The sequence below is a fragment of the Oryctolagus cuniculus genome, chromosome 13 (genome assembly GCF_051225735.1).
Source record: "Oryctolagus cuniculus isolate XC-2025 breed Fujian yellow rabbit chromosome 13, ASM5122573v1, whole genome shotgun sequence".
Taxonomy (NCBI): Eukaryota; Metazoa; Chordata; class Mammalia; order Lagomorpha; family Leporidae; genus Oryctolagus; species Oryctolagus cuniculus.
In genome coordinates, this window is record NC_142879.1 from 38,647,149 (window position 1) to 38,670,000 (window position 22,852).

At 48.3% G+C, this 22,852-nt stretch overlaps 1 long non-coding RNA gene across 3 annotated transcripts in view; it reads left to right on the top strand.

Annotated features, from left to right (window-relative positions):
• LOC149122548 (uncharacterized) overlaps positions 1–22,852 on the top strand; it is a 150,252-nt gene that overhangs the window by 74,418 nt on the left and 52,982 nt on the right. Inside the window, exon 3 of one of the 3 annotated variants that reach the window (XR_016218890.1) lies at positions 15,047–15,087. The exons of the other annotated variants lie outside the window; for them this stretch is intronic. This is a non-coding gene — a long non-coding RNA (uncharacterized LOC149122548). Of the gene's footprint in view, positions 1–15,046; positions 15,088–22,852 lie in introns of those variants that run through there. 3 annotated transcript variants of the gene reach the window in all.

A 22,852-nucleotide genomic window follows, 5' to 3' on the forward strand; every position in this document is an offset into this window, starting at 1 on the left:
CATACACATACACAGAAGGGAGGGAGGGGGAGAGAGAGAGAGAGAGAGAGAGAGAGAGCGAGCGAGCAAGAGAGAACTTCTACCTGATGGTTCACTTGCCAAATACCTGCCATAGCCAAGGCTGGGCCAGGATGAAGCCAGGAGCCCAGAAATGAGTCCAGGTCTCACACGTGGGTGGCAGCAATGTAAGCACTTGAGCCATTCCCTGCCGCCTCCCAGGGTGCGTTAGCTGGAAGCTGGACTAGAAGTGAAGCAGCTGGGGCCTGGGCTGGCGTCTGATACGGCCGCGGTGTCCTAAGTTGCAGCTTAGCTCACTGCTCCACAATGCCCAACCCGCCTGTGATGGGTTTATACTTGGACGATTTAGTTGTACGGCCTGATAAATCTGCTTCCCCACCTCCACCTTTTTTCTTTTTTATGTAAGGTAGTCGGAGCTATGAAAGATTCCTGCCAGTGGGGTATTATATGGGGGGGGGGTCCTCAAAAAGTTTGTGGAAGATGCATCTTATGGAAACACTATGCACAAATTTAAGAAATGTTTTGCATCAAGATGAACTTATTTTTAAATTCAATTCTCCATATACTTTTTTTTTTTTTTTTTTTTTTTTTTTTTTTTTTTTTTTTGACAGGCAGAGTGGACAGTGAGAGAGAGAGACAGAGAGAGAAAGGTCTTCCTTTGCCGTTGGATCACCCTCCAATGGCCGCCGCTGCAGCCGGCGCACCGCGCTGATCCGATGGCAGGAGCCAGGATCCAGGTGCTTTTCCTGGTCTCCCATGGGGTGCAGGGCCCAAGCACTTGGGCCATCCTCCACTGCACTCCCTGGCCATAGCAGAGAGCTGTCCTGGAAGAGGGGCAACCGGGACAGAATCCGGCGCCCCAACCGGGACTAGAACCCGGTGTGCCGGCGCCGCATGGTGGAGGATTAGCCTATTGAGCCACGGCGCCGGCCCTCTCCATATACTTTTTCAAAGTCCCCTCATATGTAGTAGACCTAAAAGGAGTTGGCTGACTCGAGGTGAGGTGGAAGCAGTGAGGGTCTTTCTGTGCCTAAGTTGGCAGTCTTTGCCACGCTCCTAGAAAGCAGCTCATTACATTGTCCCCTAAGCTGTCTCAGAACTGGCGCACGCAAGAAGGGTCTTTCAGGCACTCCTTAGCTTGTTGCAGGCCGTGGAGTGTATAGGCTACTTGTTGAAATTCTCGGGGAGTTTCTATGAGAAAGGACCAGCTTCTCTCAGAGTTCGCTCACCTGGCAGCAGCGGGCTGCGTGTTTGATAAAAGAAGTCCTTTCTGCCAGGTGATGTTACAACTCTCAGGGTTGGAAAAGGTAAGTGCTCTGTCACGGGATGACCTTTGTTCCGGTGAAGGCCAGGAGACTGGCAACAGAGCGAAGGTGAGACCAGGGAGGAACAGGGGCTCCTGCAGGCCTGAAGGTGGCAGTCATCTTTATGGGCATCAGAAGGCAGCCCCAAAGGCACAGGCGTCTGGTACCATGGTTAAGGCATCGCATGGGATACCACGTTCTGTATCGAGTCTCCACTTCGGATTCCAGCTTTTTGTTAATGTGCTCCCTGGGAGACAGCAGGGATGGCTAAAGGACTTGGGTCTCTGCCACTCATGTGAAAGACCCGGAAAGAGTTCCTGATTCCTGACTTCCTCCTGGCCCAGCTTTGGCTGTTGGCAGACATTTGGGGAGACAGAACCAATTGATGAATATAAATAAATAAAAAGTAATTAAAAAAAAAGCTGGCCCAAAAAGGGCATCATTTTAGAGTGAAAACACAGCCCCAAGTGGTAGAAGATACTGTATACATATAGCTAACAAAGAGGTTGTATCTGGAATATACGAAGAACTGGTGTAAATAATAAGAAGTGATAGCTGATGTAGTAGAAAATGGACAGGAGAGGTCAGCAGGCATTTTACCAAAGAGGATAACCGAATGGCAATAACCAGGAAAAACTGCTCCATCTCACTTGTCATCAGAGAAATACAATGAAAATAAATAAATAAAAAACAGCAAGAGCTCCTGCTACACACTCCAGCATGCTGACTGTCCTAGTGTTAATGATAATATGCACCTGCTGGAACCCCCATACTCTGCTGGTGGGGGAATAAATAGGTACAGATTCTTTGGGAAAAGGTATGCATTATCTATAAAAGTTGAACATAAGCATATCTACTAGCAAGTATTTCCATGGCTAGAAAAATGTGTGTACCAGAAACCAGAGAGTGTTCTTAGCAACACTGTTTATGATCGTCCCAAACTGACAAAACCTACCCAAAACTGAATTGGCAAGTACATTATGGGGTGGTTTTGTAAAATGCACTGTGCATCAGTAAATGACAAATGATTGCTACATGCAACAACATGAAAAGAATCATGCAGTTTTGAGTGAAATAAGCTTGACATACAAGAATACATACTGTAGGTTTCTACTTACGTAAATTTCAAAACCAGGCAGACTAATCTACGGTGTTAGAAGTCAGGTGAAGGGAGACCTGTGAGGACAGGGACAGGAGTGGCGATTGTAGGGGGCACAGGGGCCCCTGAGGTCCTGCTACTCCTCGGTGTTTTGGCCTAGTGATGACACAGGTGTGCTCACTGATGAGTCACTGGACTGGAAGATGTGTGACATCTGCACGTCCCTCTGTGTCTGCTGTCTGTCAATAAAAATTTGCAAAGTCTTCTAACTATAGACTATGGACGAGAGAGGTGCTGGGAGGGAACAAACCAGTGACTCATTAAGATAGTAATTATCCCTGTGCCGCAGGGCAAGAGGCGGCTTAGCCGAGTCTCCCCATTTCAGGCAATGGGTTTGAATTCCTGATGTGGAGGACAAAGTGGACTCCTGGTAAGCTGAGAACGTGGGGAGGGCCCCGAGGCTGCTGCCGGGAAGCCGACTCTCTGGCCAGAGTCCAGAAGATGAAGGCCGGCGCCTCCGGCTTGGGTTAACATCCCGTGAAATGACCAGATGCAAATTCACTGAAAGGGTGCTGAGCACGGAGCTTCCTGGGAGCTGCTTTGCCTGAAAAATCCCAGCGTGGCTAACAAGGCCTGTGATTGCTCATTCCTAAGGCGAGCCCAGCTCCCCACACCTGTCCCGCCCGCAAGTGGTCCCCCCACAGGGCCCTGTCTCAGGTGTGGAGCTGGGAGACAGCAGGCCCTCCAGGAGCAGAGCCAGGGTGGTTGCACAGGCTGGTCAGGGGCCTCACTCGCCGCCGAGGCCGTGCGTCCTTGTCAGCAGGACATGACACAGGGAAAGGACTGGTGATTGCAGGCTGCTTGCCCTTCTCATTTCCAAACGGGAAGTCCTGCTATTGTGTCCTGTTCTCTCTCGTATGGTGTGTGTGCTGGGGGAGCGTTTACAGGGTGTTAAACTGGGGGCTGCTGTCTAGACCTCGCTGAGAAGAATCTTGAGGACCCCAGGACCCTGGGCTTGGAGTTGATGTTGAAATTGGGCATGACTCTGGGTTGTCCATGGCGAGGGAATGATTTGGGTCATGTGGTGTAGTTGCATTCTGTCAGATATAGGTGTTGAATTACGCCAAAGGGAGGAAGGATGTGTAGAATTAATAAGATAATAGATAATAATAAATAGAAAATTGCTAAAGAGGGGGATTATAGGTGCACATTTTTATATTTTTTCTTTGAGTAGCAGCATCTGCCTTTTAGATACAGCAGCCAGATTTCCTTTTGGGGGAGACAGCCTCTTCCCCACTCTGAGACTGTAGTTTACTTCTCCTCGGCCACAGTTGATTCAGAAAGAGAGAGAAGTGAGCCCAGCCAGGAGCCCAAACTGTGAGATTCAATTGTTGAACTTCAAAAAAAAAAGTTTGTTTTTTATATTTGAAAGGCAGGAAAGAGAGAATCTTTATTCACTGCTTCACTCCCCAAATGCTCGCAACAGCTGGGGCTTGACCAGGCTGAAGCCCAGAGCCAGGAACTCCATTTGGGTTCCCCAAGTGGGTGGTAGGATCTGAGTACTTTGAGCCATCACCTGCTGCCTCCCAGGGTGTGTGCATTTGCAGGAAGCTGGATTGGAAGTGGAGGTGGGACTTCATCCCAGGCACTCCTTATGGGACAGGGGCAGCCCAAGCGGCAGCTTAACCTGCGGTGCCACAATGCACTCCTCAGTTCTTTTGAACTATTCCCTGGGAGAGAGAAGTTCCCTTTCCATTCATTTAAGGTGTTGGGAATAGCCAGAGCTGTTTGGGGCTGTCTTACTATCACATGAGAAATGTCTGCCTAAACGTAACCCAAGGAAAGAAAATGGCAGGTGAGGGAGAGAGGCAAGAGTTTGATGTCCTCATCCCAGCTCTGATGACAATTCCACTTCTGTCCCTTTAATTCCACACACACACACACACACACACACACATCTCATATTTTGCTTGAGGCCATGTGAGTCGAGTTTCTGAAACTTGCAACTGAGAATCCCAGTGCCGTGATCAGCAGTGAGAAAGGCATGAGCCCTTAGTCGGCTTTGCCTGTGTTTGGTGCTCTGCAACTCTTCTTACCTACATGAGAGGGCCATGGCTGTTCAGCCTCACTTCCGGGAGTTAACAATGTAAGGGGATGATACAGTGAATGCATCCATTGATTTTTTTTTTTTAATTTTTTGACAGGCAGAGTGGACAGTGAGAAAGAGACAGAGAGAACGGTCTTCCTTTTGCCATTGGTTCACCCTCCAATGGCCGCCGCGGCTGGTGTGCTGTGGCCGGCGCATCGCGCTGATCCAAAGCCATGAGCCAGGTGTTTCTCCTGGTCTCCCATGGGGGTGCAGGGCCCAAGGACTTGGGCCATAGCAGAGAGCTGGCCTGGAAGAGGGGCAACCGGGACAGAATCCAGCGCCCCAACCGGGACTAGAACCCGGTGTGCCAGCGCCGCAGGCGGAGGATTAGCCTAGTGAGCCGCGGTGCCAGCCGCATCCATTGATTTCTTTGCTTTGGCATCCAAAGCCTGGGCAGACTTTCCCACTGCATATCACTGATCCATGGCTCAACTCCCCTGTTCTCTTCTCCTCCCAAGTGAAGGGCACATGACCTTCCACCACCAGCAAGGCTCGTAGTCAAGGGACATCATTGTGTGACTCTCTAGTAGCGCCGGCCCATCTGTGCCAGCATGCCACAGTGCTGGGGTGTGTCCCGCTCTACAGACACGTGGTGACAGCAGTGTGTCCACTTATGGAAGAGGAGTGAAGGCAGTAGCTTTGTAGGTCGTAACCACTGGGCCTGTCAGGGCTCTGTGAGTGTCAGATCCAGTCTGAGTTATGTAAAAGGCTAGTTTTTAGGGCCCATGAGCCACCTGCTGTCCCTAAGGTATCACCAGCTGCCTGGAGGGCTCTGCTGGTTTCCCTTTTGTCCTCCACTTCAGCTGAGCCTATGTTTTTGTTTGTTATTTTTTTAATTCTTATTTCTTTGAAAGGCAGAGTTATGGAGGGTGGGGGGAGAGACATAGAGAGAGTTCCCATTTGCTGGTTCACGTCCCATACCCCAAATGGCCAGGTCTCCTCCACGGGTACAGAAGCCCAAGCACTTGGGCCATCTTTGGCTGCTTTCCCAGGCACATTAGCAGAGAGCTGGATTGGAAGTGGAGCAGCCAGGACTGGAACCAGCACCCATTTGGGATGCTGGCACCACAGGTGGAGGCTTAACCTGTTAGCCACAATGCTGGTTCCTGGGCTTGTGTTTGACATTACCTGGTGCTCAGGCCAGAGGCCAGTATGGAAGCATGGTAGCCACAGTGACATTTGCTGTTTATTTTTAAAATTTTGAACAATTAATTGATCGTCCCACAAGATTAGCAGTGCAAATGCCTCTCCCTTCTGGCACAGGACAGGTCAAGTGCTTGTCATGGTCTGAATTCATCTGTTGGAACTTAATCCCCCATGACACAGTATTAGAAGGTGGGCCTTTTGGGAAGCAGACCCCATCCTCATGAGTGGGATCTGTGTGCTTAGAAGAAGGGAGCATGTCCCCCCCTTTATGCTGTGTGGGGCCCTGCCCCAAGGTGCCTCCTGTGTAGCAGAGTCCTCATAGACACCGTATCTGTTGGGATCGTCCCAGCCTCCAGATCTGGGAGGAACAAAAAGTCTGTTGTTTGTAAATTATCCAGCTGAAGGCATTTTATGACAGCGGGACAGTGCCCAGAAAAGCTTTCTTTTTTAATGTTCATTTATTATTTTTCATCTACTAGGAAGACAGAGGGATTGGGGATATAGAGGGGGGAGTTCTTGTACCTGCTAATTCACTCCCCAAATGCCTGCCAGCAACAGTCAGGGTTGGGCCAGGCCGGAGCCAGGAACCCAGAACTCCTTCTGGGTTTCCCATGCCGTGACAGGAACCCAAGCACCTGCGCCACCATCTGCTGCCTCCCTGGATGCAGTGGCAGGAAGCTGGATCGGAAGCAGAGCAGCCAGGACTCAATCTCTCGCGCTCCCGTTTAGAGTATGAGAATTCCAGGCAGCGACTAAAACCTGTCCCAGAAAGCCGCCTCCCCACAAAAGCTTGCTGAGCTTGCAGCGCCCGGAGGCCTGCAGAGATGAATCGTGCACAGACCCCGCTCACTTGGCGCTTACGCTGCCTGGGGGAGGTGCAGCAGCGGCTGGAGCCTGCTGTCAGTCTGGTGCCTGACTGACATTGTAAACAATCACGTTTATTCATCGCCCATCTGCTCAAGGCAGCGTGTGAACCACTCAGATGATGTTTTAATTCCCGAAGAGGGAAAGTACTATCTCTTCCTGCAAAAAACTTTCTTCGTTTCATGGAAGCTCCAGTAAAATGGCTGCTGAATACATTCAGGCACTTTGGTGATTGTCACAAAGGTAGCAAACCCTACAATAGGGACCAGCATGTGCTGATAGTAAGTCCACTGGTATTTACAGCATAACGGGATTTTACTAAAAGCCTGTGATGGGAGCTGGCGCTGTGGCTCACTGGGTAAAGTAACCGCCTGCAGTGCTGGCATCCCATACGGGCACTGGTTCAACTCCCGGCTGCTCCATTTCCAATCTAGCTCCCTGCTAATGTGCCTGGGAAAGCAGAGGAGGATGACCCAAGTCCTTTTGCCTCTGCATTCACGTGGGAGACTTGAAAGAAGCTCTTGGCTCCTGGCTTCAGCCTGGTCCAGCGCTGGCTGTTGTGGCCGTTTAAAGAGTGAACCAGCAGTTGGAAGATTTCTCTTTCTGTCTCTGCCTCACCCTCTCTTTAACTCTGCCTTTCAAATAAATAAATCTTAAAAAATAAAAAGCCTGTGACAGAGTGTTATGGAGAATTTCATGCAAAGCAGTTCCCAAAAAGACTTCTACAGTCATGGAAAATTGACCTTAATATAATAATGCAGTGTTAGGCAATAAAAGTAGGACACAATATATAGAATTTGTAAAAAAAAAAAAATCTTTGTTTTTATATATACTTACCCAAACACATGAAGGTGCTTCAAAAATTCCATTTATTATGAATGAATAAACCAAAAGATGAAAATGAATCAAAAGATGAGTTTATTTTAGTGCAAAATATTTTAAAGTCTATGCATGGTTATTTCACAATTCACATTTCCCACAAACTTTTTGAAGACCCTTTGTACATATCCATCCAAACTCACACATGGGTACACACATCTACATCTAAACACTCACACATAAAAAAGGAAAAGGCACAAAGCTCATGGTGGTTGCCTCTCGGTCACTGAGTTATAGGCAGTTTGGCCTATCTTCTTTTGTATTTCCAAATTTCCTAAAATGATTATTTTAACATGATAGTATCTTAGGATCAGAATATAAAGACAAAATCATTTGGTAACAGAATGGCCTGCAGCCAGTAAGCAATAATGATATATTTGCTAGTGCCATGTGTGGGGCTTATTACCAGTGCCCCTCATCTTAGAGACGCCTGTTCACAGTCAGCAAGAGCCTAAGGCTGGGACTAGGAATTAAATTTGGAGAAGTTGGAGATTTGGCTGTCTTCCTAAGGTAGGCAGGCCACTGACGTCACTTAGTTCACAGTCTGGGTGCCATTTGTGGGGAGACAAGATGGGAAATGCAGGGACAGCCAGGAAAGCCCTCCCAGGCAGCTCCTGTTTGCATCTGAGACGGGAAGGCAGGGTGGGCCTGGCTGGGCAGATGGCCTCTTGAACTGGGGCTGCCAGCTTGTTGCAGTTGAGAGCAACTGCTCAGCTTTGTTCTCACTTCGTTTGCCTTGTGCTGAGATGGAGTCAGCCAGGGCACAGAGAAACTGAGCGTTTCCACTTTGATGCGTCAGTCTGGGTCAACCTGCCAGTGCTCCTCAGCATATTACCAGGAAAAGATGAGTACAGTAAAATGCGTACCAGACTGAGTGTTCAGGAGCAAGCCGTGGAACAATGGGTAAGAACACCAGTTCCTCCTTGATGTGGGCAGGAATGCTCTCAGAGTGGCCAGTATCAGCGGGAAGCAGGGGCTGTCTGGAGGTGTGCCCCTCCGGATTCTCGGAGGGACCTCGTGCCTCCCCAGACTGACAGAAGTGCAGTGAACTTGTGCTGCCCTCAAGGTGAGGCTCGCATGCCACCAGGGAGGACAGCAGGAACTAAAGGACAGAAGAGGTAGGGAGGCAGAGAGGAAAGTGACTGGCCGGTGCCTTCTCCGGGGAGAAAAGGAAGAAATGCCTCACACAGTCCTTTGATCCCTGTGGGCAGGCATAGCCTGCTGAAAGTACTTTCTTTCTGATGGTGAGCTCTACCTTCATGCCTTCCCAGAGGGCACAGGCACATAGAGATGTGATTCTAAATGTCTGCACGCTGGGGCCAGCATTTGGCACAGTGGGTTAAGCTGCTGTTTGCAATGCTAGTGTCCCCTATTGAGTGCCAACTACTTCTCTTCCAATCCAGCTTCCTAATAATGTGCCTGGGAAGGCAGTAGATAATGTCCCAAGTACTTGGATCTCTGGTATCTGTGTGGGAGACCAGGATCGAGTTCCTGGCTCCCAGCCTTGACTGTTGTGGGCATCTGGGGGGTTGTCGCTCCCCCTCTTCATGGAGGAACGACACAGGACCCTGCGCTGTTCTTTTGTCTGCTCGGCCCTCCCCGGGTTTGCTGCTGGTTCTTCCCGGGTTGGCTACCGACCCTTCCACCTCCGTGGAAGGGTGGTTCCCCCTGCCACTTTCCCCACTTCCGCGGGGGAGCAGCACACCGCCGGCCGGCTCTCTCGGGGGCTGCACAGGTGTTCCTTCAGATAGATGTTCCCCTTAGATGTTCCTGGTGCATGTTGTCTCTCTCCTCCTTTATAGTCCTCTTCCACCAATCCCAACTCTGCTACCCACACGCCGAGTATGCTGCTCTCCTCCAATCAGGAGCAGGATCAGCTCCTGCAGCTCAGTCAATCAAATTGGCGAGAGGCAGCTGCGTAGAAGCTGCTGCTCCCTTCTCAGCGCCATATTGTGGGAGAGCAGATGCATAGAATAAGTCTTAATCCCAGTAACTTAGTCTAGTCCGAGTTGCTCCCCACAGGGGGTGAGCCAGTGGATAAAAGATCTCTCTCTCTCTCTCTCTCTCTCTCAATCTCTCTCCCTCCCTCCCTCCTTCTCTCTCTCCTCCTCCTCCTCTTCTTCTTTCTCTGCCATTCTGCCTTTTAAATAAATAAATGAAATCTTTTTTAAAAATGTAGTATTTACAGGGGCCGGCACCATGGCTCACTTGGTTAATCCTCCGCCTGCGGTGCCGGCAACCCATATGGGCGCCGGGTTCTAGTCCTGGTTGCTCTTCTTCCAGTCCAGCTCTCTGCTGTGGCCGAGGAGGGCAGTGGAGGATGGCCCAGGTACTTGGGCCTCTGCACCCGCATGGGAGACCAGGAGGAGGCACCTGGCTCCTGGCTTCGGATCAGTGTAGCTCCGGCCATGGCAGCCATTTTGGGGGGTGAACAAATGGAAGGAAGACCTTTCTCTCTGTCTCTCTCTCTCACTGTCTAACTCTGTAAAAAAAAATGTAGTATTTACATGCTGGTGTAGGCACAGAAACCAAGACTGTTTTGGCCAAAGTGGACCTGAAGATCCACATCGGGGAGCCACCTTGGCACTGATGAGCACCTGCTGTTTGCTGACTTCATTGTGCCGGGGAGGTGTGGAAAGCAGTCTGTCTTCCAGGGCAGCAGAGAGTGGTGCTTCTCTTAAGTCTGGAACCTGGGCAGAACTTTTCCCAGACACACCCTTGCAGTTCTCCAGGTCATTCGCAGGAGGAAGACTGGAGAGGGCTACTGCATGTGCTATAAGATTGTGTTTGCATAAATAGCCATGGAGTAGTACATTTAGTTTGTAGAGTTTCCATGTACCTCTATTCTGAAGTGACTATTCTTCATCCTCTTGGGGTGAGTAAATCCTTCCCTGGCTGGCTGAATGGTGCAGATGTGCTAGGCATGGACTTGGTGGCTCAGAAGGGAGGCCCCTCTCCACCTCCATCCTTGCTTCCTATCATGTTGACTTGAAGACATCAAGGAGAAAGATTCAGGATTGTGGGTGTGGAGAATGAGAGCACAGCTCACTCTAGGTGTAATCACATCAGTTTCTTCGTTCATTTAATAAGCATTATTTAATAAATACCTACTCTCTGCAAGTCCTGAGCTAGGCACCAGGGGCTTAGTGGGGAATGGGACAGACGTGAACCCTGCCTTCCTGAAGCTGAGAGCGTCAAGGGGAAGGCAGGGTTCACTGAGTCATTATTCACTCTACTGAACATTATGAACAGGTGCACTGTGCACTGCTCGAAAAGATGGGTGTTTAAAACAGCAAGATCCTGCCCAGAATGTCTGGAAAGGCTTTCTAGAAGGACTAATGCTACAAGCTGAGATGGGGCTGGCTGAGCAGAGCCCTGGCTCATATGGAATCCTTTCGGTCATATTTTTTGAGAGCTGAAAGGCCAGTTGACCTGGAATGAGTAAGTGTTGTGACCACAAACCACAGTGACACGACCTGGGGTCTTTCCCCTCCATTTGACCTCTCCATCCACCTCAGAAGGACTCTGACCACCTGCTAATCTAGCTGCCTGCTTCCCAGTCATAAAGCTTGAGTGCCATCACACTTCCCAGCGAGGCCAGGAAGAGCAGCGGGATGGCTGAGGGGCTGGCTCCCAGAGCAGAGGAAAAGGACCGCTCTAAGACCCCGTCTCCCTGTTGAACTTGCAAATGCGTTAACTCTTTCCCCCGAACTGTGCCCTGGGTGAGAAAATCTTGCTACAGCTTCTGACCAGATCACCCATATGTCCTGATCTGGAATCCTGTGTATACCCTGCCCTGATAAACCCTGGTATTCTTATATGGATCCTCCTCCATTCTTCCGTCTCATTCATTTTCTCACATTCCACTGACTTGCAGACAGTAAAGGGAGTGTAGACCACTGAGGGTGGGGAGGGACCAGGTTTAGCAGAGAAGGTGGGAATTTCAGTCTTTATCCCAAGAGTAACAGAAATCAGTGGAAGGAGAGAGAAAATGCATATTATAAAAACTCTTAATGGATTTCACATTATTTTGCACCATAGGGAACAACATTCTTTAATTGTTTTTCATGCACTTTTTTGCAGGGGTGTGGCATGACCAGATTTGGATTTTCAAGACATTATTTTAATTGCAGCATGGGTAACATAAGGAATCTTTAAAAAGTTCATGGCCAGGCAAGCATTATGGTGGAGCCAGTTAAACCACTGCTTGGGACGCCCACATCCCGCACTGGGTTGTTGATTCCAGTGCTGGCTACTCCACGCTTCTGATCTAGATTCCTGCTAATGTGTCTGGGAGGCAGCAGATGATGGCTCAAGTACTTAGGCCCCTGCCACACACAAGGAAGACCTGGATGGAGTTCCCCACGATTGGCTTGGTCTGGTCTAGCTCTGTCTGTTGTGGGCATTTGGGGAGTGGACCAGTGGATAGAAGATTCTCTCTCTCTAATTAGATGAAAATTAACATTTTTTTAAAAGTCCATAGAAAATGCGTATTATAGAAACTTTAATGGATTTCACATTTTTTTGCACCATAGGGAACAACATTCTTTAATTGTTTTCCATGCACTTTTTGAAGCACCCTCATATGTGAAGGTGTTGGAGCTGGTGAGTTTGAGGTAGCTATGAGCCATCCAAAGGTTGTAAGTGGACAGCCAGGGTTCAGGAGAAAGTCGGGGTACACAGGCAGATGGGAGACAACTTGGCACAAGTGAATCCTGGACAGTATATGAAGTCTGCCTGGGACAGGGCAGAGGGGAGAAAAGGCACTCACTCTATAAATGTTTATCATTCAGAATATGCCAAAAGTATTCTAGGGACCTGGGCTGCAAAATAAAGAGAGCTGAGGTCAGCATTATGGTGTAGCAGGTAAAGCCACTGCTGCCTGTGATGTCAGCATCCCATATGGGTGCTGGTCCATGTCTCAGCTGTACCACTTGTGATCCATCTCCCTGCTAATGGCCTGAGAAAAGCAGCAGAGAATGTCCAAGTGTTTGCTCCCTTGCTACCCATGTGGGAGACCCAGATTAAGCTCCTGGATTTGGCCTGGGCCTGGCTCAGACCTGGCTATTGGGGCCATCTGGGGAATGAACCCAGTTGGATGTGGATGGAAGATCTTTTTCACTTTCTCTCTCTGTCTCTCCCTGAAACTCTGACTTTCAAAGTAAAATTAGTAAATCTTAAAAAAGAGCTGCCTAATAAGGAAATATAGAGGCTGGGCTGGGGGCGGGGATTGGACAGTGCATTATAGATTTCTAATTGCAGGTGTGCACTTACAGGGCATGCAGCAGAACGAGAGTGGAGGCAGGTTGAGGGGTGGGAGCGCTGCAGCTTTGAACAGGGTGACTGGGCCTCACGGACAGCATGAGGGAATGGGTACTGGAGAAGGGCGTTGCCTGCAGAGGGAGAGGCTGGTGCCAAGGCTCTGGGCACGTGAGAGACAGCACAGAGATCAAGTCCAGGGCCAGGATGAGGGCCGACAGATGGAAGGAGGGCTGAGCAGAGGGTCTTGGGCATGGGTTCTGCTGAGAGGGACTGGTGGTCAGTCTGAAGAGGAAGGATGGCATGCTGTGACACGTTAGGGTGTTGGGAGCACACACACCAGCTAAGGCTCCTACCTGGATGGTGGCAGTAGAGCTGAGAGAAGCAGTTGGCTTCTGGGTTTGAGATTTCACCTGGAAAACACAGAAGTGGGATAGACTCTAACATGATCACAATAGCAGACGACGGAAATATCCTTGTTTTCAAAACCTTTCAGATGATTAAGTTTGAGAGATAAAAGTAAAACACTTGACCAATAAGAGTGGGAACAGGAATAACATCATCACCAAATTGTACCTACTCTATCCTAAATGGGATAGCAAAGATTTTATATGTATTACGTTGATTGTTGTGCAGTTTTATATGGTTCAGCCAAATGTTGAATTTAATCATCTCAACCACCGTGTGAACCAAGCTTTTATTCCCATTCTCTAGATTAGGAAATTGAGGGTCAGGAAGTTTAGTAGATATTACGTGGTGATGAGGACAATATCCCAAGGGGTAATGAAGGACTAAGTGGTAGTACTTACATAATAAACATATATTCGTCCGTTCAGGAGAGATCGATGTGGGCTGGGCTTGTTGAAAGAGCTTCAGAGAACAGAGAAGCCAGGGTTAGGCATGAGAAAGGCTGCACTTGGTTGATTTACAGCATATTCTGAGCAGGGAAGGGCTCTGGTTGGCGTCCCAGATTTGGGATGGAGCTGGAAGTCCTAGAGGAGGGGGAGACTCGGGGGGTTGCCTGCTGTCTTGGTCTCCCAGGGAGGCGGTGCAGATGACCAGCCGTCAGGCGGCTTTAAATAGCGGACGCCTGTTCTCTCCTGGTTCTGAAGGCAGGGCTGTGCTCTCTCTGAAGGCACCGCGCAAGAACTTCTCCTTGCCTTTCTCCTTACCCCTGGGTGAGGCTGTGGCAATCCTAGGCCTTCCTTGCTTCCCTGATGCGTTTCCTTGGTTGCTGCCTTGTCATCACGTGGTGCTCTCCTGGTGTGTGTGTGTGTCTCTGTGCGTTGTCTCCTTTTCCTATAAGAACACCAGTCATTTTGGGTTAGACTCATCCTAATTTAGTGTGACTTCGTCCTAACTTGATTACATATGCAGTTTCCTATTTCCAAATAAGCTTACATTCATAGGTGCTGAGGGTTAGCACTTCAACACAGCTTTTCTGGGGGCACCGTTCAACCCATATGGCCTGTTAAGCAAACAGGTGATGAATGACCATTTGTTGATTGAACAAGCGAATGGCATGCAGCTGCATAAAAGCCGTGGGCATGGTTGACTAATGAGATGGCTTGAGGGTCTGTGATGTCAATCAGATGGAGGATTGGAAGAAGCTTTGTCCAGAGTGTGAAGGAGGTTAACTGAGCGATGCGTTGATTTCTGGGGACCTGACAATGGAGAGTTAAAAGTTTATGGTTTGGCATTTAAGAATTTTAGATCTTTAATCTGTTTATAGATGTTCTCAGATTTTTTTTTAACCTCAATTCTATAAAAAAAAAATGACTGTTAAAAATACTGTTTGCCAGCTTGATACACCCAAACAGCAAGTCTGTGGTCTCAGAAAAGATATATGTATATATTTTTGTATTAAACAGGAAGTAGCAGCAATGGAGCTGGCAAAGTCAATTTGGACAAAGCCAGTGGCGACACTGGCATCCACGGGTGTCACTGTCCTCATCAGAAGCCTTCATGGTTAGTTCTACCACTGCATGCAGAGTCTCCCACTGAGCTGCCGCACTTTCTCCGCAAAGTTGGCTCATTCATCTCTCATCTCTGCTAGACCTCTTTAAAGGGCCCGATGTTTTGGTTCACAAGCAGTGCCAAGTCTTCTATGGACAAGTGCTGGAGGCTGCTTGCTTCTCCTTGCCTACCCCTTGCAGGCCACCATGGCAGGCACAGGTGCCGTGCTGTGGGGTACCAGTCAGCCTCTCCAGAAACACCAGTCGCTCACAGCCACCTAAGGGTCTACCCTTTTAAACCTCTCTGTAATGGACTTTAAAAATGCCTCCCATTTAAAAATAGTTTTTTTTTTTTTTGTTTTTTTTTTTTCAGATACGGTTAAGACGAGGCACTTATGGTGGGCCCAAGTCCGATGTGATTGATGTCCTTGTAAGAAAAGGGAAATTTGGGCATAGTGGAGAATGTAACCAGAAGAACGTCACGTGATGAAGAAGGCTCCTAGGGAGGACGTCATGTGCTGTCAGAGGCCCCCAGGGAGGACATCGCGTGACCACAAAGGCAGAGACTGAAATACTGTATCTGAGAGCCAGAGTGCCCTCAAGTATCAGGAGCCTGAAGAGGTCAGGCGGGGGTCTCCCTGACACGTTTTGGAGAAGGCCTGGCCCCGCCAGCACCCGGTTTCAGATGGGTAGCCACTAGAGCCGTGAGAACATATGTCTGTTGTCATCAGCCACTCAGGATACAACACTGAGTTCCAGCAGCCCTGGGAAACCCGTGCACTGTCCCTTCCACCAAAGGTTGCCCATATCAAGTCTCATTTTCTTACGTTACTGTACTATACTGCATTAACTTGGCAAACAAATGAATGCTAAGGGGTTACCGCTGTTGATGGCACAACAGGGTATATGTGGGGCTGCTGGGTGCTACGTGTCCTGTAAGGGGACCTCGTCTGGCAGGTCAGCCTCAAGGGTATAGCAGTCATGCGCCACATAACAGTGTTTCAGTCACTGACCGTATACATGAAGGTGTATACCATGTAGCTAGGGGTGTGGTCAGCTGCTCCATGATGTGATCAGGATGGAGTTCTCATACCAGGTCCCCTTCGTTGAGTGATCTGTGGCTGTAACTGAGGGGACTTTAGTGAAGGGAGACCACAGACATGTGGACAGGGCTGAGGGAGCCTCCAGGGATGGTGAGGGATGCCTGCTTCCAACCAGGGTTAGCGCCAGTGGCTTGAGGGGGGCAGGGGAAGGAGCAGTTAGCCTTGAGCCAAGGAGAGTGGCGGCTGCGTGGTTGCCCTGCAGGATCTGTGGCCTTCTGTGGCGGCTGGTGAGCACTGTCACCTACAACAAGGCAGGGAGGGAGCTTCATCTTGGCTCAGCATTCTGTTAACCGTCCCCCGCCCCCAACCAGAAGCTGGAGAATAAGGGAGCCTGTGGCTGTAAGACTATCAAGGTCAACAGCCTGGGTGCAGGGAAGGGTTGGGGGAGAGTGGGTTTAGTGGGGTTCCCAGGCAGGGGTGGGGTGGAGAATGTGACTGGCAACCCCAGATGGGGCCGGGAGCCAGCTGTGAGCAGCCTCTCCCCAACTTTGATTTGATTCTTCAAGGACATGTCTCTGCATGAAAACTCATCCTTTGGAGCCTATTTGCATTTTTGGTAGGAGATAGCTGTCTCTTCATCTTAAGTCCAAATGTAGATTCTTTGAATGCTCAAGGGTCACAGGGCAGAGATGGAGGTGAGCAACCCAACAAACACGGCACAGACGGCAGTGGTCATGTTCTTGGAGGCCAAGGGTTGCTGGGAGAAAGATAATGACTAGGGGTGAGGTTACAAAGAAAGAATAATGAGTTTGAGGAAAAGGGATGAGGTGTGGTGGAGTGAAAGAACAAGAGAGAGACTTGGGAAGATGACTGGGATTCAGACCTGAGAGAGAGAGAGAGAGAGGGAGGGAGGTTGCTGTGGGGAATTGCAGAGTGCGAGAGTCTGGGAGAGCAGGACAGTGCCATCCTTACAGGATTGTGGTGACAAGCATGTGAGCCAACTCAGGGGAAAGGGCTCTTCAGATGCTGTTTTGTCCTCTGAACCTGCGGCTGGGGTCGCCCCCGAAGTGGGGTTCCCAAGAAAGAAGTACTGAATGCCAGTGTGACCACCCGAAGCCTTTGATAGAGACACTTATCTACAGAGGGCTGTGGCTTGTTCCACTGAGGACAGCTAGAGAAAAGCATGTTCGACCTGGGTTTGTCTGCAGCAAGTGGGTTGGGATATGGATTTATTTTTTTAAAGATTAGTTAATTAGTTAATTAGTTAATTAATTGGAGAGAGGGAGAGAGAGAGAGAGATCTTTCAGTTGCTAGTTCACTGTCCAAATGCCTGCAATAGCTGGGGCTGGGCCAGGCTGAAGCCAGCAGCTTGGAACTCCATCCTGGTCTCCCACATGGGTGATAGGAGTCCAAGAACTTGAGCCATCATTTGCTGACTTCCCAGGTGCATTCGTAAGGGGCTGGATCAGAAGTGGAGCAACCGGGACTCTAACCAGTGTTCTGATATGGGCTGATGGTGTTGCAAGTGCAACAAGTCCCTGTGCCACAGTGCTGGTTCAAGGGTATTATTGAGTTTTTATGCTAGTTTAAGGAATTATGGCTGATGACTTGAGCCAGTTTCTTTTAGTGTTCTGGGCAACGTTTTTTTTTTTTTTTTTTTTTTTTTTTTTAACAGGCAGAATGGACAGTGAGAGAGAGACAGAAAGGTCTTCCTTTTCCGTTGGTTCACCCCGCAATGGCCGCTGCAGCTGACGCACCACGCTGATCTGAAGCCAGGAGCCAGGTGCTTCTCCTGGTCTCCCATGCGGGTGCAGGGCCCAAGGACTTGGGCCATCCTCCACTGCACTCCCTGGCCACAGCAGAGAGCTGGACTGGAAGAGGAGTGACCGGGACAGAATCCGGTGTGCCGGCGCCACAGGCAGAGGATTAGCCTAGTGAGCCGTGGCGCCGGCCTGGGCAACGGTTTTATCAGTGGGCAACCTTTATCAGTGCCAGCGACTGTTCGAGGCTCAGACTTGGGCCCAAGCCTGCTGGGAAAAACCTATGGCTGTCAGGGGGAGTCTGTGATTCTTAGTCAGGACACAGAAAGAAACCAGGGAGGCAGGGGTGGAATTGGGGAGCTCAACTGAGACAAAGCTACTCAAGGAAGTTTGTAGAAAATGGAATTTAAAAATGAGTTTATTTTGGTGCAGAAGAATTTTGAAATCCATGCAGAATGTTTTCATAATATGCATTTTGCATGAATTTTTTTTGAATAACTCTTACATAAAGCACTGCATACACATGTCGTCTGTAACAGTGACAGGGATACATAGAGCAGCCATCCACTTTGGGGTACAGGGAGATGCCTGAGTAATCTCAGTTAGACCTGTTGGGCTGTTGGAACTGCTCCTTGTCAGTTCTACTCATAATAAACACAATGGGCATTATCTACTCAACTAAAGGCATGACGTAGGATAGTTAGAAATTAGACATACTAATGGGGGGGTGGTTTGCAACTTCAGCTTTGTCAAATTGCTGAATTTGCTCCCTGCTTAATTTAGTCCATAAAAGTCTCGGGAAATTGGTCGCTTTCTACACTGTAACTCATTGGCCATGGGGAGATGCTTCTGGGTCTCTATCTCAAAGAGCTTCTACTTGGGGTTGGGGGGAGGGCAGTTCAAATCCTGTGCCTCTCTGTTCTCCCTTCTTGGACTCCCAAGGAAAACAACGCTGACTCTTCACTGCGTGTCAGATAATGCTTCCTCTGAGACCCTCCCTTCCTCTCCACTTTCCCTTTAAGTGTAGCTTTCCTCTCTCTCTGCTTCCTGGTTTCTCATGTCCTCCTTCCTGGATAGGCTCTCTGCCATTGCCGTCTGCCATCCTCCCAGAGGCCACCTGACCTTGGACTTGAACTTGCAAAACTGTGCATTAAAAAAAACAAAACAAAACAAAACAAAACCAAAAAAACAAACCTTTTCTCTTTTTAAAGTTAGTTGCCTCAGGTATTTCATTGCAGTAATGAAAACCTGACTGATAGACCCTGTACTAGAATATTTCTCCCCATGCTTGTTTTACAGTTAATGGCCTTCTCTCTAGTTTGTAAACTCCCTGGGACCAACCACTGAATCTTACCTTTATATCCCTGCAGCCTCCACTGCCCAGGGCTTTGGACATAGTAGGTTTTCAGTAAATACTAGCTGATAAATGGATACTGTTCATGTCATACAACGCAGGTAATTGGGACGTTGACCTTGAAGTAGGTATCAGAGCTTCAGAATTTCTGGCCTTCACCATAGCCAGAAGTTCAAAAGTAGACAACATAGTTGCTGGGGAAGCAGCCGATAGGAAGTCTGAAACGGAAATACAGCCGCACCCTCATTCCCCTCGCTCCTGTGGTTTTGTTTCATGGCCTTGGTGTGAAATTTCAGTGGGAAACTTGAAATGCAACGAGAATCATTTCTTCCCAATAAGAAGACTTCCTAAGCCCTCCATTTTCACCCTAACGTTTCTCTTGAATATCAACTCGGAGGCCAACAAAACAGGTTAAAAAAAACAAAGCACAATTTAATATTTATCGCTCTCTTTTAATCAGGTATGTGGTATGTGGTGGAGTCTGCTGCCCGTCTTCCCATGAGGGCAGAAAAATCCCATAGCAGGGTTGCCATCTAAGGATATTTCTGGGAACGGAAAGATCCTGTGGAATTTGGATTCCAAGATTTGGATTCCAAGCTTTTGTATATAGCTTTAAAATGCCCTGATGCAGACACTGTGCTGGACGGGGTAGCTACAAAAGTTGTTCCAAAGAATTAAGGGGCTTCTAATAGAAGCTCCGATATTGGGAATTGCTGATGACAGAATTCTATGGAATATGGATTCCAGGATTTGGATTCTAAGCCTTGTGTTTGCTTAAAAAGCCCCTAATAGCCGGCGCCGCAGCTCACTAGGCTAATCCTCCGCCTAGCGGCGCCGGCACACCAGGTTCTAGTCCCGGTCGGGGCACCGGATTCTGTCCCGGTTGCCCCTCTTCCAGGCCAGCTCTCTGCTGTGGCCAGGGAGTGCAGTGGAGGATGGCCCAAGTGCTTGGGCCCTGCACCCCATGGGAGACTAGAAGAAGTACCTGGCTCCTGCCATCGGATCAGCGCGGTGCGCCGGCCACAGCGCACTGGCCACATCGGCCATTGGAGGGTGAACCAACGGCAAAGGAAGACCTTTCTCTCTCTCTCTCTCTCTCTCTCTCTCTCTCTCACTCTCTCACTGTCCACTCTGCCTGTCAAAAAACAACAACAACAACAACAACAACAAAAAAAAAACCCTGACACAGACACATTGTGTTGGACAGAAGAGCTACAGAAGGTGTTTCAAGGAATTAAGGAGTTTTTGACAAAAATTCCAACATTCCTGAGCAAGCCATTCATAGGAAGATCCTCTTCGGATCAGTTTCAGCTTAAATGGAAGGGACCTTACCAGGTGCTACTGAGCACGACTGCCTCAGTAAAATCAGGATTAAAGGTCCACCTCTTAAGTCTTCACAGGTGAATTCAGCAGACACGCCTGATTATTCCTGTAAGCCAATCAGAGACCTTAAGTACCTCTTCAAAGCAAAAAGGATAAGTAAAGCTTTTGCCTTTGTCACATCAAGACTGCTGCACCTGAAGGCAGACATGCTGTACCTGCCTCTTTTGATTCTCTCCGGGAACTGAACTGTTATTGATGATAAAACTCCTAATGGGTTCTTCTACTGTAATTCTCTATGCTCAGGCTAAATGGGTTTATAATCTACATAAGAATGTTCTTTTCATCTTATGGGTCATGCTATTCGAGGTTGGTTTTGCTCCAGTTTTGCTTATGCTAATTAACAAACCTATATGTTTCAGAACTCGACTTCTGGCAATAACTGACCACACAGGGGACACAGACATTGGCAGGGACCGAGACTGCTCCAGCTCACAAAGCGAATTTATTAGATAAGATAGACAGAGACTTTTAGACCCAAGATAGGTAGGGCCTGCATTATATCCCTAATAAGCAGGAAGCAGCTATAGAAGACATGATGATTCTAGGCCCTTCAACATCCCTTAGGATTAAGGGAATAGAGTCTCCGAGGAGGGAATGTTGTAGGCGGGCATACAGAATAAAATTGATGAGGTTTGTGAGCTGGAAGGCCCTGCCTTCACCGCGCTTCTGTGTGACCTCATGCCCTTACCTGGCCACACCTGTGTGCCCACCAGCCAATCAGGTTAATTAACCACCCCCCTTTGGAAGTGGATTAAAGGCCTGCGACACGGTGGGCCCAGGCTTTTTTCTTTGGCCTTTTGCCTTTGTGGGCCCCCCCCCGTGCTGCCCTGTGCCTCCAGGGCACGTGGCCTTCGCACCCGCCCCATGCTTCCTGGCCTGCGTGCTCCTCCACATGGCTGGCTCCTGGTACTCAATATGAACCCAGATTTCTTTTTTAGATAGGGCCCTCACTCTCCTATGCATTTCTCCCACTGAATAAAAGCTTAAAACCGTAAAAAAAAAAATCAACTCTGCTATAAAATAGGGCTAATTCAACCGCTGCCCAAGTGGATGTAGTGTGGATGACTTTAAGGGAACAATTTTAGACTGTCCAGTGTGCCAACAAGAGTTTCATTCATTTAAAAAATGTAAATAGATGCAGCTGCATCTGGCTATATGGACAATAAAAGTGAGACTGTGGTGCTAAACTAAGTGCGAAGATGCTATAAATTGAGAGAGACACTCAGCTTTGAGGATAATTTAAGGAGCATTAATAAATATATTTAGAAAATGCATGCTGCAAAACCCATACCTCTAGCTTATCTTTTTTCACTCTGAGCTGGCAGAATTCATAATGACAGCTTAAAAACAACAAATAGAGAACTGGCTGCTTACCAAAACCAATTAAATAGTGAGGAAAGGAAGTCATTTGCATTGAACTTGCATGTTGGAATTCTCCATTGCTATACTGAAAAAAATTATATAATTTCATATTTCTCATTAGGATTCTTTTATTGACTTAAGCAGTGTTCAACTTTAAAAAACTAGAATTTCCAGAAATCAGCTTGAAAGTCTGTTTGTTTGAAGATATAATGCCTTTTCTCATAAAAATGCCATTATAAATGTGGCAAGGTACCCAGACTAGCCTACTAAAACCATTTAAACTCATAATATTGATGCCATATGGTATATTTGCAAAAAGATATAGTAAGAAAACATTCCCATTGCAATATTAGCATTTATGTAAGTCATTTAATCTCCCATCTCTGAAATTTATTAAGAAAGATTTTCATTTTTACTAAATGATGGTGCCTGAGGAAAAGCAGATTTAATTAAAGGATGGAACTGTGCTTGGAGTACTGTGGGGAGGCTCAGAAGGGGAATTTGGGTCTCTTCCAAGGCTTTCTACTTTGGTGCTGCTGGTTCCTTATGATGTTAAATCTCACTTCCAAATGTATGGTCTTCTTTTTCCGTCATGTGGATGGATTACTGGCACTACTTTAAGCTCATCATTCATGATTAGGGTCATTTCTCTTTGGCTTACAAATGGAAGGCAAGGGGGATCAAAAGGAGGGACACTTTTGTAAGATCATTGAGCAAAAGTTCGATGAAAGGAAAGAAAGGGCTTTCACAGAGAGTGTGCATGCAAATGAAAAATAAATTCCCTGAATTGGCTGAACTGTGCTGAGCCAGCAAAAATGCATGATCCCCTTAAAGAAGAAAAAGCTCTTCACTGGGTTTGGGAATTCCCTTCAGCACAGGCCCCACCCCGCAAATGGAAGCTCTTTGAGCTAAGAGACTGAGACCATGGCATGAGCTTCCGTGGAACAAAGCATGGGCAAAGCCCAGTGTGGCTATTTTTTTTTTTCGTATTTATTTATTTATTTGAAAGAGTTACAAAGATAGTGAAGGAGAGGCAGAGAGAGAGAGAGAGAGAGAGAGAGAGAGAGAGAGGTCTTCCATCTGCTGGTTCACTCCCCAATTGACTGCAGTGTCTGGAGCTGTGCTGATCCAAAGCCAGGAGCCTGGAGCTTCTTCTGGATCTCCCACATGGGTGCAGAGGCCCAAGGACTTGGGCCATCTTCTTCTGCTTTCCTTGGCCATAGCAGAGAGCTGGAGCAGCCGGGACTAGAACCAGCGCCCACATGGGATGTTGCCAC